The sequence below is a fragment of the Triticum aestivum genome, chromosome 6A (assembly GCF_018294505.1).
Source record: "Triticum aestivum cultivar Chinese Spring chromosome 6A, IWGSC CS RefSeq v2.1, whole genome shotgun sequence".
NCBI lineage: Eukaryota > Viridiplantae > Streptophyta > Magnoliopsida > Poales > Poaceae > Triticum > Triticum aestivum.
In genome coordinates, this window is record NC_057809.1 from 398,852,464 (window position 1) to 398,858,463 (window position 6,000).

Below are 6,000 nucleotides of genomic sequence, written 5' to 3' on the forward strand. Positions count from 1 at the left end.
ATTGCAAGGCGGGTTCGTCCTCCGATCACTTCAAAGTACCTGACTTAAAGATCTATATTCGACCCTCCATTTAATGTCGCACCCATCGGCTTCTATGCCTTCACACCTTCTGCTTCCACGCGTCGAGTGAAAACGAGAGGTCGGGGTATTTTTGCATAACCCCCTCCGGCCACATAAGAAAGGCCTCTATTTAAAGGGGTTGGATCTCAGGTCCATTCTACACCCAGCGGAAAATCCTGAGAGTCTTGCCAGGGGAAACCATTCAACGTGGCTAGCGTCCCTAGTTCCTCCTCCCACCCTCACGGCTCCGAAAAAGGCGATTGGGAGAGATGCCCTGTATCCCATGAGCAGTTGGTTAAGCTCCAAACACATGGATTCCTTCCCCCTGCGGATCTGGTCCCTGTTCAAGTACGATTGACCTCCTTCACAGGCGAAGTTGTGGCTGTAAATTTCCCCAATCCAACTAGGGGGAAATGGGTGTGCTTCGTATCTTACTTGTTGAGAGGCGTCGGGTTTCCAATCCACCCTTTCCTCCATGGACTCCTGGAGTACTACGGCCTCCAACTGCATAACCTCACACCGGCCTCTATCCTGCACATCGCAGGTTTTGTTGCCCCGTGCGAGCTTTTCCTGGGTTGTGAAGCCCACTTTGACTTGTGGAGGAAGCTATTATGCCTCGTCCCTCGCAACCGATAAGGGTCGATATTCGAGGTGGGCGGTGCCGAAGTATGGCGCATAGCTAGGACCGGATACCTGTCTGGTACGCCGAAGAAGGCGCCCGAAGAATGGCCCTCAGAATGGTTTTATATTGAGGACGTCGCTCTCCCTGACCCAGGTCGGATGGGCCTTCCTGAATTTTCAAATGCTCAGCTGAAGACACATCACAGCTGGCGCCCTCGGAGCCTTGAGGAGGAAGATAGCGTGGAAGTCCGTCAATTGATGGGCAAGATAAAGACACTTGCCCAATCCAGATTATCAATAATCGAGGTGACGGCGACTTCCATAGTGCGGGGGGTCCAGCCACTCCAATACCGAGGGCTTCCCATGTGGCACTATAATGGGGAGGATGACGCCTCACGCTGCGGTCGGAATGGTCCGGACTCCCCCGCCGCTTTGGTCAAAATATTGACCGAACTGTACCAATGGGAAGAAGAGGAGTTCGCTCGTCTTATACGCCGAGATGGATGTTCCATGTACAATCCTCCAAGCTGGGTGAGCTCTAATCCCACCACTTTACTCAATCTTCTCCCTGAATCGGTTTTAATGGTCATTAACCCATCTATTTATAATAGGAATGGCATAAAGTTACCGAGGGGATCCATAACCCCGCCCCACAGCCAGAGGATCACAACCTGGATCTAGACGCTGGATTCGAAGAGGATCCGGACATATTTGTGGAGCTCGAGAAGGGAGTATTCTACCGGACGAGCTATGATGGCCCAGTTGTGCCAATCGTGGCCGACTATCTCAGCCTCCTTCCCGCCTCATATGTAAGTAATCAAGAGATACTTTCTTTGAAAGAGCTTCCTTGTTACGCCTCACCCACCGCACTATTTCGTGCTCCAAAGGGGAGGCGCTCGACGCCAAAATGCGCACCAGAGGCATCTCCGAGGAGAGTGGTGCCCACACCGAGCACATCTTCGAAGAGAATGGCAAACGACAATATGGCATAACCTTCATCAAAGAGGTATGGCTTTCGTTTTAAATATGCCTCCTGGTCGCCACATCAAATTGTGACGTCATCCGCCACATTTTATCAGGAAAAGCGTCCACCGGACTATGTCCGGGGATCCTCCCGGTCGTGCCTCCACTAGTCAGGTTCCAGACCCTTCCCTAAGGACGGGGGCTGACACGAGAGTGGCACCGGACTATCCTTCCACAAAGGATTCAGACAATATGTCCGTCATGAATTCTGAAGTGGAGAGCACCATGAATCATCATCGTCGGAGGGCCGCTCTTCGTGATCCCGGCTTTTCAAAGGAGGCATTGAATGCCTTCAGCTCGGTCGATGCATACATCCGAGCTGCTCGAGATGGACTTGCCAGAGCTGCGGGTAAGTGTAGATTTGATAATCATATACCAGTAGCCCCTGAGACTTAAAGCAGTTGATATAACTGATTTAAGGATCATTGTATAATCAGGCACTTACGGAGAAGAATAGCCTGCTATCTCAAGAGCTGGAAAAGTGTCAAACTCAGCTAACTGCGGCTACCGCCGAATTGGAAAAATCCAAGGAGGCACCGCCTGGTAATGTTTCTCCTCATTAGAAAAAGTATAATCATATACCAGTAATATTAATACTGTTGTGTTTCCACTGACAGAATCAGTAGAGCAACTGAGAGAGAAACGGAAGGTCACCCAGGCTGGTGAACAATAAGCCAAAAGGCAACATGTGGCAGGCGAACGTGTGATGACCCACAAGTATTGGGGATCTATCGTAGTACTTTCGATAAGTAAGAGTGTCGAACCCAACGAGGAGCATAAGGAAATGATAAGCGGTTTCCAGCAAGGTATTCTATGCAAGTACTGAAACAAGTGGTAACAAATAGTTTTGTGATAGGATAATTTGTAACGAGCAAGAAGTAACAAAAAGTAAATAAAGTGCAGCAAGGTGGCCCAATCCTTTTTGTATCAAAGGACAAGCCTGCACAAACTCTTATATAGAGAAAAGCGCTCCCAAGGACACATGGGAATATCATCAAGCTAGTTTTCATCATGCTCATATGATTCACGTTCGGTACTTTGATAATTTGGTATGTGGGTGGACCGGTGCTTGGGTACTGTCCTTACTTGGACAAGCATCCCACTTATGATTAACCTCTATTTCAAGCATCCGCAAATACAACAAAAGTATTAAGGTAAACCTAACCATAGCATGAAACATATGGATCCAAATCAGCCCCTTACGAAGCAACACATAAACTAGGGTTTAAGCTTCTATCACTCTAGCAACCCATCATCTACTTATTACTTCCCAATGCCTTCCTCTAGGCCCAAATAATGGTGAAGTGTCATGTAGTTGATGTTCACATAACACCACTAGAGGAGGGACAACATACATCTCATCAAAATATCGAACGAATACCAAATTCACATGACTACTAATAGCAAGACTTCTCCCATGTCCTCAGGAACAAACATAACTACTCACAAAGCATAAACATGTTCATAATCAGAGGGGTATTAATATGCATATAAGATCTGAACATATGATCTTCCACTAAATAAACCAACTAGCATCAACTACAAGGAGTAATTAACACTACTAGCAACCTACTAACACCAATCCCGGACTTGGAGACAAGAATTGGATACAAGAGATAAACTAGGGTTTTGAGAGGAGATGGTGTTGATGAAGATGTTGATGGAGATTGCCCTCTCCCGATGAGAGGAGCGTTGGTGATGACGATGGCGATGATTTCCCCCTCCGGGAGGGAAGTTTCCCCGGCAGAACAGCTCCGCCAGAGCCCTAGATTGGTTCCGCCAAGGTTCCGCCATGTGGCGGCGGAGTTTCGTCCGAGAAGATGCTTGTTATTTTTTCCCATCGAAATACTTCATATAGGAGAAGATGGCCACCGGAGAGCCACCAGGGGGCCCACGAGGTAGGGGGCCGCGCCCAGGGGGGTAGGGCACGGCCCCACCCTCGTGGGCAGGGTGTGGCCCCCTGGATTCTTGATGACCCACAAGTATAGGGGATCTATCGTAGTCCTTTCGATAAGTAAGAGTGTCGAACCCAACGAGGAGCAGAAGGAAATGATAAGCGGTTTTCAACAAGGTATTCTCTGCAAGTACTGAACTAAGTGGTAACAGATAGTTTTGTGATAGGATAAATTGTAACGAGCAACAAGTAAAAAAAGTAAATAAAGTGCAGCAAGGTGGCCCAATCCTTTTATAGCAAAGGACAAGCCGGAACAAACTCTTATAATCAGAAAAGCGCTCCCGAGGACACATGGGAATATCGTCAAGCTAGTTTTCATCACGTTCATATGATTCACGTTCAATACTTTGATAATTTGGTATGTGGGTGGACCAGTGCTTGGGTGCTGTTCTTACTTGAACAAGCATCCCACTTATGATTAACCTCTATTGCAAGCATCCGCAACTACAACAAAAGTATTAAGGTAAACCTAACCATAGCATGAAACATGTGGATCCAAATCAGCCCGTTACGAAGCAACACATAAACTAGGGTTTAAGCTTCTGTCACTCTAGCAACCCATCATCTACTTATTACTTCCCAATGCCTTCCTCTAGGCCCAAATAAAGGTGAAGTGTTATGTAGTCGAAGTTCACATAACACCACCAGAGGCTAGACAACATACATCTTATCAAAATATCAAACGAATACCAAATTCACATGACTACTCATAGCAAGACTTCTCCCTTGTCCTCAGGAATGAACGTAATTACTCACAAAGCAATTCATGTTCATAATCAGAAGGGTAATAATATTCATATAGGATCTGAACATATGATCTACCACCAATTAAACCAACTAGCATCAACTACAAGGAGTAATCAACACTACTAGCAACCTACTAGAACCAATCCCGGACTTCGAGACAAGAATTGGATACAAGAGATGAACTAGGGTTTGGAGATGAGATGGTGCTGGTGAAGATGTTGATGGAGATTGCCCTCTCCCGCTGAGAGGAGCGTTGGTGATGACGATGGTGATGATTTCCCCCTCCGGGAGGAAAGTTTCCCCGGCAGAACAGCTCTGCCGGAGCTCTATATTGGATCCGCCAAGGTTCCGCCTCGTGGCGGCAGAGTCCCGTCCTGAAAAGTTCCTTCTTATTTTTTTCTCATCGAAAGACTTCATATAGGAGAAGATGGACGTCGAAGAGCCACCAGGGGACCCAAGAGGTAGGGGGCGCGCCCTAGGGGGGGGGGGGCACCCCCCACCCTCGTGAGAAGGGTGTGGCCCCCTGGCCTTCATCTTTTGCGAGGATTTTTGTTTATTAATTTTAAGACGTTTCGTGGAGTTTCAGGACTTTTGGAGTTGCGCAGAATAGGTCTCTAATATTTGCTCCTTTTCCAGCCCAGAATTCCAGCTGCCGGCATTCTCCCTCTTTATGTAAACCTTGTAAAATAAGAGAGAATAGCCATAAGTATTGTGACATAAAGTGAAATGACAGTCCATAATGCAATAAATATCGATATAAAAGCATGATGCAAAATGGACGTATCAACTCCCCCTATCTTAGACCTCGCTTGTCCTCAAGCGAAAAGCCGATAACAATAAATATGTCCTCATGTTTAGAGGTAGAGGCGTCGATAAAAATAAAATACGGACATGAAGGCATCATGATTATTCTCATAACAACAACTTATTTAGATTTTTCCATATGATCACTTATGTTCAAGTGATGATCTATTCACAATGCAAAAGTATAAATCATAAACTTTATTGGGCTCCAACAAACTATAATCTCAGTCATTGAAGCAATTGCAATTTATCATAACATCGGAAAGAGTCTATGTCAGAGCTAAAAAGCAAGTCCACATACTCAACTATCATTTAGTCCTCCATAATTGCTAACACTCACGCAATACTTGTGGTTACAGAGTTTTAATCGGACACAGAGAAAGATAGGGGCTTATAGTTTTGCCCCACAACCTTTTACCTCAAGGGTAATGTCAACAATAATGGTTCATGCTCCCCTACATCCAATTAGATATATATATATATATATATATATATATATATATATATATATATATATATATCATGTTCTTTCCAACATGCTGAGCTTGCCAAAGGATAAAATGAAAAAGGAAAGGTGAAGATCACCATGACTCTTGCATAAGGTAGAAGGTAATAATAAAGGATAGGCCCTTCGCAGAGGGAAGCAGAGGTTGCCATGCGCTTTTATGGATTGATGCATAAAATCTCAATGCGAAAGAACGTCACTTTATATTGCCCCTTGTGATATGAACCTTTATTATGCAGTCCGTCACTTTTATTACTTCCACATCACAAGATCGTATAAAGCTTAT